Source organism: Triticum dicoccoides, chromosome 5A (assembly GCF_002162155.2).
Source record: "Triticum dicoccoides isolate Atlit2015 ecotype Zavitan chromosome 5A, WEW_v2.0, whole genome shotgun sequence".
In the NCBI taxonomy this organism is placed as follows: Eukaryota; Viridiplantae; Streptophyta; class Magnoliopsida; order Poales; family Poaceae; genus Triticum; species Triticum dicoccoides.
Genome location: NC_041388.1, coordinates 572,193,045 through 572,211,705, shown reverse-complemented (window position 1 = coordinate 572,211,705; position 18,661 = coordinate 572,193,045). Strand labels below are relative to the sequence as shown.

The window sequence follows — 18,661 nt, the reverse complement described above, 5'->3', positions numbered from 1 at the left end:
CCGCCCCCTCGCAGACAAACTTTTCGCCTGACATCGACCCCCACCGCCTTAGAAATCAAAGGTTTGTCATCTGTATTCTTATCTGCACATTGAAATGGTGCAAAAATGATTCGCAACGATGTTGCTTCTCTAAATATTTCATTGTGCATCACACAATGTTACCGAGTTTGCATTTGAACTGAGAGATGATTTCTTTGTTGATGTTCTGCAGTACACGTAGTGATTGTGGACTCTACCTCAACGTGTTTAAATGGAGCAAGAAAGCGGATATCCCGACGATGAATTCGGAAGTGGTAATGGCTCCATTAGCGAGAATGGATATAATAACGAAGATGAATCATGGTCGTCCTATGAAAACTTACCAGCTGATGACTTTCAAATTAATGAGGGTAGTGCAGGGAGTCAAAACATAAGTGGCATGTACGTTGATTTGTGTTTTTTTTATGGAAAACAACCGCATGGCAACTTACATGTTTTTTTTAAATCTACACAAAGATTTCGATGTTCATAATGAGCACAATGATTTTCAGGAATCTTATGCCGATAAGCGAGCCAGGTACGTTGAATATTTTCTATGGCATGCAACCATATGACCTAAGTGATGGCAACTACCATGCGTTTATTTGCAATTTTGTAGGAGGAGGTCGATGGTCCTACTGGGCATGATAGCCATGATGATGATGGTGAATTAGACATGGACATTGGGCATGTTGAATATACCAACAAGAGATCGCTGGATAGGCATTGGAAGATAATGCTTATGACTTTTGATTCACAAGTGGAGGCGTACACGTTCTACAACAACTACGCCAGTCCCATAGGATGCGATGACTGCCTGCGGTGCGGTGCGACCCGCTGGCCGGTTGCCCACTCGATCGGACACATGATGCGACACGACGCGAGGTGACACACGTATTGGTGGTTCGTGTGTAAGTATTGTAGGCACACACCCGCATACCATCGAAGACGGGCGTGTAACATTGAGAATGGGCGGACGACGACTTTTGACACGCCTTTTTTTTATGATGCAGTTTGGGCTAATCTCGTCCGCCTTGTGTTTTTGGGGTGTGTCCAATCAGAAATATTTGGTTTGCATACTTTAGTAAGAGGGTGCCATATCATTCATGCCATATCATTCATGCCATATAAGCCGAATTCAAAGTGTGGAGCGACCATTTCATCTTATTTTAATCTCCAATTCACTGGGATGAAACCCTCTATCTTTTGCTTGATGATGAGGGGTTGCCCGAGATAAGTGAAGGAGAAAGTGCCAAGATGACACATTAACATTTGAGAAAAAACTGCATTTTCTTTCACGCACATTGACAGACTTGGAATAGTTGACTCTTAGAGCATCTCCAATAGGTGCGCTATCTTAGCCGCGTGCTGAAAAAACCAGTTCATTGTGCGCGCGGGGCCGAAACGGGCCCTCCAGCAGCCACACAAAAATCACGCGCGCGGTAAACTTGGTTTAGTGCGTGGAGAAAGTCGACATCACGCACGGTGTATTTGCTGCGCCCGCTCCCGCATGCTGGACATTGCAATTGGGTGTGCGACTCTCACCAACCGCCAGATCTGAATCTTCAGGCGCCGCCGCCTCCATCAGCACCTTCCCCATTCGCTCCGGTGACCCGTCGACGCTTGCCCCGCCTATCCCTGCGCTCCGCCGCTGCTTCCTCCCCCTTCTCTCCTCGCCTCTGCCCCTCGAGCGCACCATTCCTCCGACAAACAACGCCCGCCGGCCGTTTGCAGCTCGGCGCCCACAAGGTGTTTGGCAAAACGGTTGCAAGGTATCTATTACTTTAACTTTATATTTTATAGATGAATTTTGTGCGTGTTGTTTGTAGTTTTAAACTAGTTTAAATTCAATATTGTAGATGAGTTCATCCTACAATTCTTCCGACGAAGAATTTGATATTCAAGAGGAGGAGGACCTCGCAATGATTCTAGCTATGCACGGCAATAAAAAGCCGAAGCACTGTGGTTCGGTTATCGGTCATCAGAAATTATGGAGGGATAGGATCGATGCCCACAACAGATTGATGAGGAACTATTTTGCAGAGAATTCCACATACCCAAAGTCCTACTTTCGGCGCCATTTTAGTATGAGCAACAAGTTATTCAAACGCATTACGGAGAGACTAGCGAGACATGATCGGTTTTTCAGCAAAGGAGGAATGCCGCCGGAGAACTCGGGCCTAGCACCTTTCAAAAGGTGACGCCGCTTTGCGTATGTTACCATACGTATTCCGGCGGATCTTGTTGATGACCACTTGGCCATGGGTGAGATTCAAGCCATCATGTGTCAAGCGCTTCGTAGTAAGAATTGTGTAAGTGTGTTTGGTCCGGAATATTCGAGAGCTCCCAATGCTGAAGACACTGCAAGGCTTTTGGAGATGAACAAAGCTTGCAGATTTCCAGGTATGCTTGGCTCAATAGATTGCATGCATTAGAATTGGAAGAACTGTCATAAGGCATGGCATGGACAATTCCACGGCCAGAAAAAGGGCTCCACTATAATCATTGAAGTAGTGGCCGATCAAGAGACTTAGATTTGGCATGCTTTTTTCTGAATGCTTGGATCTTTGAATGACATCAACGTTCTTAATCGGTCACCATTCATGAATAAGGTCGAAAATGGTGAAACTACATAGGTGGAGTTTGTAGCAAATGGTCATACATACAACTATGACTACTATATTGCGTATGGCGTCTACCCAAGGTGGCAAACATTTGTGAAGCCGTTGACGGCACCGCAAGGTAAGGAAAAATCATAATTTCCACAATGCTCAGGCAGCGGTTAGAAAAGATATGGAGAGAGCTTTTGGGATTTTGCAAGACCAATTTGCTATTGTTATAGAACCAACTGGATTTTGGGATCAGAAGATCCTTTGGTACGTCATGAATGGTTATGTGATCCTACATAAAATGATCATCAGGAATGAGTGTGAGCAAGATTTAGACTATTCTCAGTATGAGTTGTTGGGACGTCCCATGCGAGTGCGGAGGAGGGCTGAGAGGGTGGCCCGATTTATTGTGTCCTAGCATGCCATTCGACGTGCCGAAACGCATGATGATCTTCAAAAGGATCTAATTGAGGAGTGGTGGGCATGGAATGGGCGCCAAAACTAGTTTCTTGTGGCGATAAAACTAGTTTCTTGTGGTATGTTTGCTTGTGTTGGGTGCGCGTTATAATTTTAGCGCGTCTGCTAGAGCGGTACCTGCGGCGTGAAATATAGTGCTTCTACTAATGCAACCCCCCACCCCCACCCCCCACCCACACACACACCCGTCCCGTGCCAAAATACTATTTCGGCGCTGTAAAAGATTTTTAGCGCGCCGCGCGACCGCGCGTCTGTTGGAGATGTTCTTAGTTAAACTAGTTTGAGCAGCAAAGTGTAGAGGAGGATTCTTCGTATATAGTTTGTTGTACCTGGCAGCACAAGGATTCTTTTGGTGCCGTGAGTAAATTAGATGCTTATCCTATACTCGTCAATACAAAAGGCGATGGACGCAGGGTAATCTTGTCGAATCTCATTTCAGAACTTTTATATGGCATGCATGCTTGCTGGCCACAATAGATTATTGTAAGTTTGTAACCAAAGAACAATGTTCACCACCCCCAACCAACAACTCCCGCGGTACAGTACGTGTTGCTTCCGCGTTGGAATGCAATTTATTTGCACAAGTCTCACGAGTGTGTCTGACGGTTGCACATATATGAGTAGCTGTCTGAATCGTACGGGCCGAGAGGGAGAGCATCCACCAGACCATCACAGTATCATTCATGCGTCCGTGTTCGTACATGCAGCTTACCTGGGTGGTTTCATCCATCGCCGGAGTGCTGCTGGTGGCTGCCGCGAGTGCGGCACCGCCGATGATAGGGAAGCAGGGCTGCAGGACTACCTGCGGCAACGTGAGCGTGCCGTACCCGTTCAGCATCGGCCACGGCTGCTACTCGCCGGGGTTCAACCTCACCTGCGTCGACGGCGCAAGCCCACCGCGGCTGCTACTCGGCATTGACGGCACTCTGCAAGTCATCAACATATCCATCTCGAGCGCCACGGTCACGGTCATCCACACCGGCACCGTGACGATCGGCGCTGCCAGCGACGGGCATGGCGCATTCCTTAGCGGCAGCCTCGACGCCGACGGACCTTACGCTCTGGCAGTGGGCCGTAACGAGCTAGTAGTGACTGGCTGCAACGTGGAGGCGACTCTACGGGATAAAACCAGCAATCTCAGCATTGGCAGCTGCTCCTCCTTCTGCCCCGGCGCCAGCTGGTTCACCGGCTTGCCGCCTGCCGGCGGCGGTCCTGGGAAGTACTGCTCCGGATTGTACTGCTGCCAGGACCCCCTTACCACTGACATCCGTAAGACGACGGTGGACAATATCCTAGGCCGCGTCTCCTATGACGTGCAGATGACATGGTTCGGCAGGAACCATACGAAGGATAAAGTGATGCCCGGGCTCATGTTCGTCGCCAAGGAGGGGTGGTTCGACGATAACTACTCCTTGCATAACTGGCTGGAAAGTACAGACGGCAGCCGACCTCCGCCGTCGGCATTTTCTTCCGTGGAAGTCCCACTTGTCCTGGGGTGGGAGGTCCTCCGGCGTGATGGTACCGCCGGTGGGAAGTGGTCCAGCGAGTGCACGGTAGACGCAGCCAGGAGTATCTGCAAGAGCAAACACAGCGAATGCTCTCCAGGCCCCAAAGGCTACCTCTGCGCCTGCGAGGACGGTTACGACGGCACTCCTTATGTCACCGACGGATGCCAAGGTTAGCCTATATACACCCAATATTTCTTTGCTTTTTATACTGCACCATCACTACTGCAACTACTGTACATGGATCTTCTAGCCTAACTACTACTCCTGGGAAATGATTGTTATTTCAATATCGACAAAGTTGCAAATAATTTCATAGACGCCAAAAAATATATATGTTGGATTAAAGGGTCTACTGACTGATCACTACCATGGAATTGTTGAGTTGGAAATATTTAACTTAGAAACAAGACTTCCTCAATTGATGTATAAACTTTGGTTTATGACAAACATATGAATTTAATAGCAAGTGCATGCTTAATTTGGTTGGCTATACATATGAATGTAGATTGGACGAGTGCAAATTCCAAGGAGAGGAAACTGTGTGCTATGGCGATTGCAACAATACCTACGGATCCTTCAACTGTAGTTGTCCCCGAGGAAGCCATGGGGACCCAAGGAGACCCGGTGGCTGTGTCAGAACCATCAATATAGGTGAGCAGTAGTGCTAACATCCTCATTCCTTCTAGATTTGGCATCATATGTATACATGCTTCAAAAGATAATAATTGAGGACTACGTACTATTTTTCAGGTTTAATCATTGGTCTATCCCTAGTTGTTGGCCCAGGCCTTCTACTTTTGGTTTTGAGCATAATCATAATAAGACGTCATCTTAGGCACCGCAAGAAGAAAATGTTGAAAAGGAAGTTCTTCATCCAAAACCATGGACAACTGTTGGAACAGCCGGTATCTCATAGAACTGGCATTGCTGAGAAGATGATCATTCCACTGGAAGAGCTAGAGAAAGCAACAAACAATTTTGATCAGACTCGTAAGCTCGGAGATGGTGGCCATGGTGTTGTCTACAAAGGAATGTTATCAGATTTACATGTTGTGGCCATCAAGAAGTCCAAGATTATGGTCCAGAGAGAAATTGATGAGTTCATAAATGAGGTTGCCATCCTTTCACAGATCAACCATAAGAATATTGTCAAGCTTTATGGATGTTGTCTAGAGACATAAGTCCCTTTGCTCGCATACGAGTTCATTTCTAATGGAACACTTAGTGACCACCTTCATCGAGAATCACCAAGATCCATACCATGGGAAGCCAGACTGAAGATCACAAGTGAAGTAGGCAAAGCTATCTCTTACCTGCATTCTGCTGTTTCATTTCCAATAATACATAGGGATATCAAATCTTCCAACATACTGCTAGATGATGCCTTCACATCAAAGGTCTCGGACTTTGGAACTTCAAGGTACATACCAATTGATCAGACAGAGGCAACAGCAACAGCAGTGCAGGGGACTCGAGGATATTTAGATCCTATGTACTATTACACAGGACGGCTATCAGAAAAGAGTGATGTCTATAGCTTTGGAGTGCTTCTCATTTAACTGCTCACTAGAAAGAGGCCAAACATGTATCTATCTGCCGAAGGTGAAGGGCTGGTTCCTAAATTTGGTGAAATGCATGCTGAAGGCAATCTAAGTGAAATAGTAGATCCACAAGTGATGGAGGAAGGAGGTAGTGAGGTGCAAGAAGTGTCTGATCTAGCCGCGTCATGCATCAAAATGAGAGGAGAAGAGAGACCAACCATGAGGCAAGTGGAGATGGTACTCAAAGGCCTCCTAGCAACCAATAATGAGAGTGCCGCATACGACCTGCGAGAGCAACACTACCAGAAAAACTGGGGTTGCCGACGGCCAAATCTATGCCGACGGCCCCCGTCGGCATCTATGGACCTATGCCGATGGCCAAGGATAGGTCGTAGGCGTAGAATAGCCATCGGCATACATCCATCTATGCTGACGGGGCCGTCGGCATAGACGAGGCCGTCGGGACCGCCCGAGATACACCTACGGGGCCCGTCGGCATAGGACAGGCCGTCGGCATAGCCCGGGCCCACCTGCCCGGTCAGCGCTGACCATTTGACGGCGTTGATCCTACGCCGATGGGCGGTAACGGTGGCCGTCGGCATATCTGTGGCAGAGGTATGCCTACGGCATAGCCGTCGGCATAGGCCCCTCTGCCACGTCAACGATCTGTGTGCCATGCCACGTCATCATCCGTGTGTGCACAGATATGCCGACGGCCTTGCCGTCGGCATATGTTTACTTTACTTAATTTTTTATTTTTACTTTGGTTATCTGTGGCAGAGGTATGCCTACGGCACAGCCGTCGGCATATGCCCCTTCACCACGTCATCGATCCGTGTGCCACGCCACGTCATCGATCCGTGGGACAACCTCCGTGTGTGCACAGATATGCCGATGGTATTTTACTTGATTTTACTTTATTTTTTTATTTTTACTTTGTTTTGTTATTTTTACTTTATTTTTGTTTTTGCTTTTGCATAAGATAATTATGCCTTATCTAAAAAAACATACCCGGTGGTATATCGATTGCCCCCCGTTATGAACGTCGCTATCGCCGTGTCACGGAGGGGGGAAACGGTCGACACGGAAGGAATTCTGGTTGGTGGGGGGATTCGGGGTGTAGCTATGTCACCGAAACATCGCACGGGTCCCGATGCATATGTGAAAGTGTTCATGCATGCGTAGACGCCCGTCTTGGGGCTCCGGGGTGTGCCCCCCCTCACGGACGGCGCTGCCGCCGGCACCTGGAGGGGGGAAACGGACACGTGGGGTCTACACGGAGGGGATCTTGCTGTGGGTCTGGCCCGGATGTTGCTCCAAAGTGTTCCTATAGGCTGACCTAACACAACCGGGTGGGGAGGTCCATTGGTCAAAGCCCATCCGTGCAAAGTCAAAGGGCTAGATCCCGTGGTCAAACGCTACAGGGTTAGGCGGGAAGGGGGCACTGGGGGTAGCAATGCCACCGGAGCGTCGCACCGGGCCCTCATACATGCGGGGTGGTGTGGTGGCATGTCCGAAGAGGCGGGACGCGTCTCCGGTGCATGGCCTCCCCTCACGGACAGCGATGACACGGTAGTAGACGTTCTGCGATAACGATGCGGCGTCAATATTACTAAATACTCGGAGCGCGATAAAATCAAGAGTTTTTTTGCACGACGTGGGCACATGTGCTATAGGAACGATGGTATTTTTTCATAATTTTTGGTGATGGAGAAGTATCAGAAAAATTCCCTCTACGCGGATTGCCCTTCGCGCGTCTACGACTATGGCTGGCGGCCTCCGGGGGCTAGCATGCCGCCAAATCTTGCGTAGGCAGCCTCTCACAAGTCTGGAAGTGTTGTGGCGGTTGCAAACGCCCGGCACGCGTGTCCGGGGTGTGCCCCCCCCTCACGGACGACGCTGCCACCGGCACCTGGAGGGGGGAAACGGACGCGTGGGGTCTACACGGAGGGGATCTTGCTGTGGGTCTGGCCCGGATGTTGCTCCAAAGTGTTCCTATGGGCTGACCTAACACAACCGGGTGGGGAGGTCCACTGGTCAAAGCCCGCCCGTGCAAAGTCAAAGGGCTAGATCCCGTGGTCAAACGCTACAGGGTTAGGCGGGACGGGGGCACTGGGGGTAGCAATGCCACCGGAGCGTCGCACCGGGCCCTCATACATGCGGGGTGGTGTGGTGGCATGTCCGAAGAGGCGGGACGCGTCTCCGGTGCGTGGCCCCCCCTCACGGATGGTGATGACACGGTAGTAGATGTTCTGCGGTAACGATGCGGCGTCAATATTACTAAATACTCGGAGCGCGATAAAATCAAGAGTTTTTTTTGCACGACGTGGGCACATGTGCTATAGGAACGATGGCATTTTTTTATAATTTTTGGTGATGGAGAAGTATCCGAAAAATTCCCTCTACGCGGATTGCCCTTCGCGCGTCTACGGCTGTGGCCGGCAGCCTCCGGGGGCTAGCATGCCGCCAAATCTTGCGTAGGTGGCATCTCACAAGTCTGGAAGTGTTGTGGCGGTTGCAAACGCCCGGCACGCGTGTCCGGGGTGTGCCCCCCCTCACGGACCATGAGACCCATGCCAAGGCCGTGATCACTACTTTCTGGGTGAGTTCTCTTCAGAAGAACAAGTCCATTCTAGTTTCATGAAAATTATTTAACTCATGGCTTCTTCCATTCTTGTTTCATGCATGATTGTAGAAATTCTATCGAGTTCTTCCGGAGCACAGGGCTAGAGCGGACCAGATCGTGATGCGCCAATGCAAGAAGAAGGCCCGCCAGATGCAGTACGAGGTGCGCTATGTGGCCATCTCCACATACTACCACGACTATCTTGGTGTGAAGATGACCAAGGAAGAAGTGCGGAGGATGGGCATTACCTTGGAGAGGCCCGAGTTCTTGGCGGTAAGTATAAACGATTTTTCATTATGCTTTCATATATTATGCTTTCAATATGCTTTCATTACCTTGTGGTACATTATGCTTTATGCTTTATGCTTCCATAACACCAATTTGGACACACCTACATGCCATTATGCTTTTATTATGTAGGTGTGTCCAAATTGGTGTTATGGAAAAGACGAGTCCTGGGCGGCATTGGTGGATCTTTGGTGTGATGAGGCTGGAGCCTGGGCGGCTATGAGAACCAAAAATAAGGCTAACCGAGGGACGGAGGGAGTACATGCTCAGGGAAACCGAAACCACTATCTCCACAAGGCAGTTAATGTATGACTAACCCCATTAAACATTCTTCTTCTTCTATTTACCATCACTTTCTTATGTATGACTAACCTCTGTTTGGTGGTGCAGGAGGAGAAACTGAAGCGGCCGCTCTCAGACATGCAGGCGTGGGAGATCGCCCATACGCGGAAGGACTCCAAGCCTGGCGAGCCCCAGTACTACGGCAAGAAGACCGCGGGGAGGAAGCAGGCCTACTCCGAAGCGTATCTGAAGTTGCATCCTGACACACCTGACCCCATTGCGGCGCCTCTGGACGACAGGGCGGTGGTGAGCATGGGGCCCAAGAAGCACGGTCGGGAGGCGGTTCTCGATGCTGTGATCACTCCTAGTATCTCCTACACACAGCTTCATCGGATCGACCCAAGCCTGAGCCAGCGCACGAGCCAGCCAGTGACCAGTGCACAGTCCCTCTTTCAGGAGCAACAATCTGTAAGTATTTTCCCTCTTATCTTCATTGCTCACTTTATTTTCCGCATTTAGTAGTTTTATGAGTTCCATCATGTCATACCGTAGGTCTACCTGGGGTACACATGCCAGGAGACCATGGCGTGGCATCAGAGGCTTTATGAACACCAAGTGCATAGGAATAGCCAGATGCAGCAGGCTTTTTAGGATATGGCGGCCGGCAGGTGTCCTCAGTTCCCTCCAGCACAATGCCCTCCAGCACAACCAGTGCTGATGAGCTTTGAGGAGTTTGTGGCACAGAACGCTGGCCCCTCGCCGGTTAGTTCATCCCCAATCTATTCACCCAAAGCATGTCATGCCTTTCAACACAGTCATATATCCCGTGCATATGTCTTTTCAACATCTAGGGAACAGGTGGATCTACCGTTGGCGGTGGTCTTCGCAGCACTCCGGAGACAAGGAGCCCGACCACTTAGATCCACGGAGGCGGAGGCGGAGGTGGAGGCGGAGGCGGTCTTGGCGGTAGCGCTGCCGCTAGCAGTGACGACCTGGGCTTCGGCGGTCTTGGCGGTGACGACCTCCGCGGTGCTCGATGATCCTTGTGTGTGGTGATGATGCTTGAGATGACTTGTGTGTGGTGATGATCATTTAGATGACTTGTGTGCTTCTCTATATGCTTATGCTTATGTTGGTTGTGATGATGATCATTTAGAGACTTGTGTGTGATGATGCTTATGCATATATTGTTGTGATGGTGCCGGATGATATCCCGTTGCGTTTTATATGTCTATCCCATCATATATGTCTGCTGATACGTGCTGTTATTTGAATTGAATTGATTTGAAAACAAACAGAAAAAAAAAGCAAAAGCAAACTATGCCGACGCTAGGCCGTCGGCATAGGGCTAGCGTGAGCTCCCAGTAGCTGACACGTGGCACCTATGCCGACGGCCTAGCCGTCGGCTTAGTTTAAAAACTGTGCCGACGGCTAGACCGTCGGCATAGGCGCCCACGTGTCAGCTACTGGGAGCTCTGTATGAAGGACTATGCCAACGGCCTGGCCGTAGGCTTAGTTTCAAACTATGCCGACGGCCCAGCCGTCGGCATAGCCCTGGTCCACGAGCAGCGGCTGGTCGCCACGTGGCACTCCTATGCCGACGGTCGAGCCGTCGGCATAGGGGTGCCACTGGCGAACAGTCGTTGGGCAGACTTGACGGCGGCCGCCGTTAGGCGTGATAGTTGCCGACGGCCGAGGCCATCGGCATATATGTACGGCCCACATCCGCGTATCATATATGCCGACGGCTTTTCTATGCCGACGGCCTCCCTGGCTGTGCCGACGCATATGTTGCCGACGGCCCTATGCCGACGGGGGCCGTCGGCATAGGTCTATCCCGACGGGACTCAGGCCTATGCCGACGGCCTTGGCCCTGGCCGTCGGCATAGGGGGCGATTCCGGTAGTGCAACGGAATGGGGAGAACTATGCTGTAGCGAGTTATCCATCAACTAGAAGAATTACAAGCTTCGAGGAAGGTAGTAGCAGAAGACACAGTCAAGAAGAAGAGTTCATATTGTCTGCGACATACCCTCGTTAAGCTTGTTTACATTCTTTTTGGCGATAAAGTTACATTTGATTGAGTTAATCTAGGGTGTTTTTCGAATGCTATTTCGGACCATTTGTCTTAGTACGTGTCAAATACTACGTGTATTTGTGAACTTACTAGTAAAATAGTTGCGTCGTCTTCCCAATTTCATGCTTGTTTTTTTTTTTGAAAGGAATGTCATGCTTGTTTTGACCGAACGAGATGCACGCGTACTCCTTTCCAGGCTTGTGCGTGGGAATCTCTGCATGAACTTTCCCGGCATTGGTCGAGGAAGCCAGCTAGCTAGCTAGATGCTGTTTCACAATATTGTATCAGCAAAAGGACACCACACTTCACACCTGTGTGTAAAGCTAGGTCGAAAGGATATTATTTCGCACTGACACAACACGAAGTTGTTGAACCAAATTAAGTAGTGCGGATCACACTAGACGTTCAAAATATTCCATGATTCCGGGAGAAAAAGCAGATCGATGAGAGATGTATAGTAGAGTAACTAATTAATTAACTAATCTTCTGAATCTCGTAAGTGTTGCACGTACAGCAGGCGTACGTGTTTGGTGAGATGTGAACTCAGAAATAAAAATAGTATTTTTTGTGTTCTGAAACAAAATAGTATATTGTTGCTGTTGCATCCAGTTGCATTGCTTCAAAGAAGCTGATCCCGGCCGATCTAGTTGCACGGGAATCTTGCCTCTCTACTAAACATATATTGTTGAGATCTGGACCTAAAGCATGTACTAGCAACACACACATACATACACCCACGTGAAGAGAAAGGTATGAGATAGCCTATGGACATATTGTTGTTTCGCTACAAATAATATTCAAAGCAGAGAGAAGTTAGTTTACACTGTTTGAAGCAACAACTAGCAAACAAAGCCCAAGTCTGAGCCAAACCAAAGGAACACCGTTGCTTCAGTAATTGAACGCAGGTAAATGACAGATAGTTAACCATGTTACACATGCTCGAGCAAAACTACCGAGGACACCTCGCGGACATTAGGAACTCTTCTTTCATGCTATACTGCCTCGTCGACTCTTCGTTGCTGCTTCTTCCATCATTAGTTGGTAAGGACATTTTTCAAGTTCTATTCTTCTTGGATTTATCAACCACCACATCATCCATGACATATTGCTTGGGTGAATGGAAGTTTTCCGGTGTCAACTCCACTTGACGCATGGTTGGACGATCCTCTCCTCTTAGTTTTACACATTTTACAACGGCAAGTATAGCTACTTCATTAACATCCTTTCCTCCTTCTTCCATAACTTGTGGATCTAGTATCTCCAACAGATTGCCTTTTGCAAACAAGGAAACAAAGTGTACAACAAGGCCATCTCCTTCTAAAGACACATATGGAAATGACTTCTTTCTTGTCAACAACTCGATTGGCATGACTCCAATGCTATAAACATCACTTTTCTCGGTAAGCCGTCTGGTGTAGAAGTACATAGGATCTAAATATCCAACTGTACCTTGCACCATTGTTGTTAAACCCGATTTCTCCACAGAAATATACCTTGAAGCTCCAAAATCTGCTACCTTCGATGTTAGAGTATTATCCAATAGTATATTAACAGACTTGATGTCTCTATGGATGATAGGTACCGAAGCTGTTGAGTGAAGATATGCGAGGGATCTGGCTGTTTCAACTGCTATCCGCAGCCTATTGTCCCATGACAATGATCTTGGTCCTTCAACATGAAGATGATCATAAAGGGTTCCGTTGGATATAAACTCATATATCAACATCGGTACTTTAGTTTCAAGACAACAACCATAGAGTTTTACGACATTTCGGTGATTGACCTATGATAGTATGGCAACCTCATTAATGAACTCATCAATCTCCTTTTGAACTACCTTCTTTGGTTTCTTGATGGCGACAACATGGAGGTATGATAAAATCCCCTTATAGACAGTACCATGCCCTCCACCACCAAGCTCACGAGATTTATCAAAATTATTTGTTGCCTTCTCTAGCTCTTCCAAGGTTATGATCATTTTTTCTGCAATATCAGCTCTCTGAGACACCAATTGTTGCGGTAGTTGCCCACGATTCTGCTTGAAGAACTTACATTTCAACATTTGCGCCCTTCGACATTTTAATTTGGAGAAAATGAATAATCCAACGAAAACCATAAGTATGAGAGCCGTCCCACTCGCAACTCCTACAATGACACTTGTAGCTGAATACATACGATATTAATATTACCATGGCAGAATAATGCCTTGGATATAAACCCCACATACTTAGAAATGAAAGAAAATATATTTTTTGTAGCACTTTAATGATGAGAATGCAAATACACCATACTGTTGTGAGATACTCCCTCCGTCAAAAATTACTTGTTGCGGAAATGGATTTATCTAGATGGTATTTTAGTCTTACATACATCAATTTTTATCCATTTCTACGACAAGTAATTCTAGACGAAGGGAGTAGTATCCTTTCGGAATGACCATTACTGAATTACTAGCTGTTGTTGTCGTTATTTGAAAAGGTAAAACTAAGGAAATCCTCCCGAAGTTGCAGAGGGTTGCTCACCTTTAAAGGACTTGCGGCTGTTAAACACATATACATGTTACATTGGCCTTCAGAGTTGGCGCACATGAGACGTACAAGAGATAGACTAGGTTGTTAGACAAGTCATTCAATATCTTGTAAAACCTCTTATCTCTTTATCTCTTCCTCTCCAAGTTGTAATCTTCTCCAACAAACTTGTATGCGCTATTGTCACGGAGGTGCGCCCCTGCAGCCTATAACACGTAATGCGCCTCCTCACATCGAGGGTAAGACGCTTTCGCCTATTCGCACATGGTATCAGAGCCTCCTCTTCCAAACCCTAGCTGCTCGATAGTCCCAAGCCATGTCTTCCTCCAGCGCCGCCCAAACCAATCTCAGCCACTACAAGAAATATGGCAACCAGTGACCTTCTGTCAGTGACCCTGAAAGAATTGGTCATAGATCTATGGCCATTTGAGAACAAGTGGTCAAAAGCTGTTCGGGGGGCTCCAAATCCTAAACCATTGCGACCATTTTGGTCAGAAAGGTCGTAATTTCCTTACACGAAATGGTCATAAAGCAAACAACGCTAGTCCGCTGCCTTATTTCTAGTTGTTAACAACCAATATAGATGGTCATAGCCTTGTAAATTATGGTGGGTTGCTATGACTAGGCGCCACCTCATCAGTTTTGCCTATGTGTCATGTCCATATGGCAGTTTTTGCCCTAGGTTGTGAAGCAACCTATATTTCTGTCATTCCCAAAATTCCCCAAACAATCTCATAAATTCTTTGGGTCATATATTCGTCAAATATGTAAAAAACCTTCCTTGCCTAGTTCAAAAATAATTCACAAATATTCATTTTCCTATTCTGTTCAGAACAACAGTTTGTGAAGGAAGTACCACTTTGGCATGTCCAAATAGTATCCATTTTCTACAGTGCTTTCCTATGCCCAAATAACCATCCTCCACCAAATGCCAGCTCAATCCATTCATTATTTTGATCCCAGCTTCAACATTCGTATTTATGTCTAGTGTGGTACTTTGCAAAGCAAGTACCACCTAGGCTCCTCCTTTTGAGCTGAAAATTTGTGAATACGGTCTTCTTAGTAACTGATCATCCTCAGCCAAAACACACGCCCATTAGCCATGTACATTTCCTGTACCGCTAATCAAACACTTGGCTGCTAATTCATGTTTGAGCATCGATCGGTCTCCTTGTGAGAATCTTATGTTGTAATTTTCTTCCTAGCACCTACCTAGGAAGTTCCCAACCCACTAGACATGCCTAGGCCACCCAGAACACATGGCAACGCCACGGTCACGCGGTGACCACGTGGCGGGCATGCAAGTTTACGCGCTCTAGAGTTGGGGCCCTCGGCCACTGCCCAAACCTCGACGTATCGCCACCAAACCATGTATTTCTGATTAAATAGGTACTTATGTAACTAGAAATAATTTTTTGGCAAAAATAAATAGCAAACTATGAGGCACCTGCAGTTCAAATTTGACCCGCTTCCAACTGAATCGACGGAAATTTGTCTTTTTCACGAGAGTTGGATCAAAAACTTTTTACACCCAACCATTTTGTCAATTGTGCATTAAATATGTCCTAGTATTTTAGAAAAATGGTTTGGTCCAATTTTGCAACAATTATTTTGGAGGTCCTTCACAAAAAAAATCTCCTTTTGGGCACTCGAAAAATGGAAAATGGTTTTTTCGTCCAAAGAAAATGAAAACTTCCTTAGGCAACATTGTTTGCCATTCCAATATGCACCATTGTGCACAATATGAGACCATTTGAACAAACTATGCCATGAATGTGGCCATAAGATTGATCATTTGGCTTGAATGCCATTGATCTTCACACGTGATAGCTCGTTTTTGAGAACACTTTTTAAAAATAATTGACGTATTACAAGTTTGTTATTTTTCCTGAGAACTTGGCCACATATAATGACACAATGCGAAGGTTTCCCAATTTTTTGAATTTTTTTTGAATTTTTATGCCCGTTTCAAAATGCATTTAAAGCAACGGGAATGACTGTTCCTAGCTAGTGGTTGAATCTTGGAATTTTTTTGGTGTTTCTTTGATTAAATAGATACTTATGTACCTAGAAATGATTTTTGGAAAAAATAAAGAGCAAACTATGAGGCACCTGCAGTTCAAATTTGATCCGCTTCTAGCTGAATTGATGGAAATTTGTCTTTTTCATGAGAGTTGGATCATAACATTTTACACCCAACCATTTTGTCAATTGTGCATTAAATATGTCCTAGTATTTTATAAAAATGATTTGGTCCAATTTTGCAACAATTATTTTGGAGGTCCTTCACAAAAAAACCTCCTTTTGGGCACTCAAAAAATGGAAAATGGTTTTTTCGTCCAAAGAAAATTAAAACTTCCTTAGTCAATATTGTTTGCCATTCCAATGTGCACCCTTGTGCACAATATGAGATCATTTGAACAAACTATGCCATGAATGTGGCCATAAAATTGATCATTTGACTTGAAAGCCATTGATCTCCACACATGATAGCTCGTTTCTGAGAACAGTTTTTTAAAAGAATTGCCGTATTACAAGTTTATTATTTTTCCTGGTAACATGGTCACATATAATGACACAATGCGAAGATTTTCCAATTTTTTGATTTTTTTGAATTTTTTATGCCCGTTTTAAAATGCGGTCAAAACGACGGGAATGACCGTTCCTAGCTAGTGCTTGAATCTTGGAATTTTTTGGTGTTTCTCTGATTAAATAGATACTTTTGTACCTAGAAATGATTTTTGGAAAAAATAAATAACAAACAATGAGGACGCTGCAGTTCAAATTTGACCCATTTCCTTCTGAATGAGCGGAAATTTGTCTTTTTCATGAGAGGTGGATCAAAATTTTTGATACCCAATCATATGGTCAATTGTGCATTAAATATGTCCTAGTATTTTAGAAAATTGATTTGGTACAATTTTGCAACAAATATATGGTAGGTCCTTCAGAAAAAAAGTCAATTTGGGCACTCGGAAATTGATTAAAAATAGCTAGAAAGATCAGAAATGCATAGAAATTGGTCCTTATCCATAAAATGTGGTCTAACTCTAGTGAAAATTTATGTGGTGCCATTTTGCAAAATATTTTTGATAGCTACTTCACAAAATCCCTCTATTTTTAGTACTAAGACACTTTTTTAAATCACTATTTTTCGAACCAATCAGGACTCTTCCCATGGATCGATGACATGGCGCCCATCCATCCATCCATCTCTCCATCCCGCATCCATCCATCCATATATCTACAGAAAAAAAGAAAATAAAATGAAAAGGAGATACCCCCCACCCGCAGCCCAAACCCTAGGTCAGATCCCATCGACCCCCCCCCATCGCACCCCTCCTCTCCTCGCAGCTGCCGCCACCTCCTCCCTAGATCCAGTCCTCTCCCCGGCCTCCTTTCCCCGATCTAGTCCTCTCCCAGCCGCTCCCACCCACCTCCGACCTCACAGCCCTCCTCACCACCGCCGACCTCGTCCCTCCCTTCCCTCACCATCTCTCCCTACCCTATGCCCCAGATCGAGTCGAGCAGGTCGGCCGATGCACTACGGTTCCGTTTGGTCAGCTCCGCGCCGGTTCTCCGGTTGGCCGCCCGCCCGACGATGGATCTCCCGCCACTCTCCCACCAGGCGCTCCTGGGCTGTGACCTCTGCCACCTCGTCGTCCTCTTCGGCCTCAACGTCCACAAGGGCGACATGAGCACCAACGGCCGCTGGTGGTACATCGTGCTATGGGTTGCCGCCTCGCGTCGGGGCCTGGCCATGGACTAGGACGTCCTCAAGGAGCGGCTGGTGGAGCTTCGTCCATATTGTGCTGGAGCAGACCCGCCTCCGCACCGCCCTCACACCCCACCCCTCGCAGGTTGGTTCATGTCCTACTTACTTCTTCCCTTGCTCGCCTTGCTGAGCTCCATGTTCCTCTTTCCTTATGACTTTGCAACGTCCTAGCTCGATAGGTGCTGCTAGTACAGTATAATGCTATGCGTACTGCACTAGCAAGCATGCTCTGCTCAGGGTGATTTGTGAAGCTGTAACTTTCATACAGGTGTCGATGCTAGCCCGTCAGGAGGTCCACGAATTCAGATGCGCCTGCTAATTGAAAATTCAGTCTGTAGCAGAGAAGCAAAATCACTACTGTTGTGATATCGCGCTAGTACAGTGCCTTATTTCTTCCTGGAGTCTGCAGCAAAACCATATTGGTCTTTGTCTGACGCCCTGGAGTCTGAAGGGATCTCCTCTAAACAATGACCCCAAGCACGAGCATTATTTCTTCAGACACGTAATTGTTGACTACTTAAGGCCTTGAGGGTCAATCTAGAGTCTGGTATAGGCAGTTTTTTAATGCAATTGTCCATCTAGAACATCATAAAGTGTAGGTCTCCTGTGATATCAGCTGACGCCAGTCACATTTGTCATTCACAAAAGATGATTTTGTCCTGTGTCATGCTTCCAGGAAAAGTTTAGGCTCATACGAGCCAATGATGATGCGACTGTTTTGGATGATCTCTCCTTCAGCGCTCACAAAATTAGACTACTTCGCAGCTTGACGGTTGAGAAGAAAAAACTATGTTCAGGTACTTCATCTCCAAGTCCAAAGTTTCCTTGACCAAAACCCACCAACAATTATCCCAAAAGGCTATGAACTGAAATATAGGTTTACATGTGAAGCTGCTTATATCTGAATATTACAGCTGCATTACAGCTGTAGTTT

At 46.7% G+C, this 18,661-nt stretch overlaps 2 pseudogenes; one reads left to right on the top strand and one right to left on the bottom strand.

Annotated features, from left to right (window-relative positions):
* The window catches only part of LOC119300029, a 13,481-nt pseudogene extending 6,878 nt beyond the window's left edge, over positions 1–6,603 (top strand).
* A 5,656-nt stretch (positions 6,604–12,259) lies between these two features.
* LOC119300028 lies at positions 12,260–17,447 on the bottom strand (annotated as a pseudogene).
* Between the last annotated feature and the right edge of the window lie 1,214 nt (positions 17,448–18,661).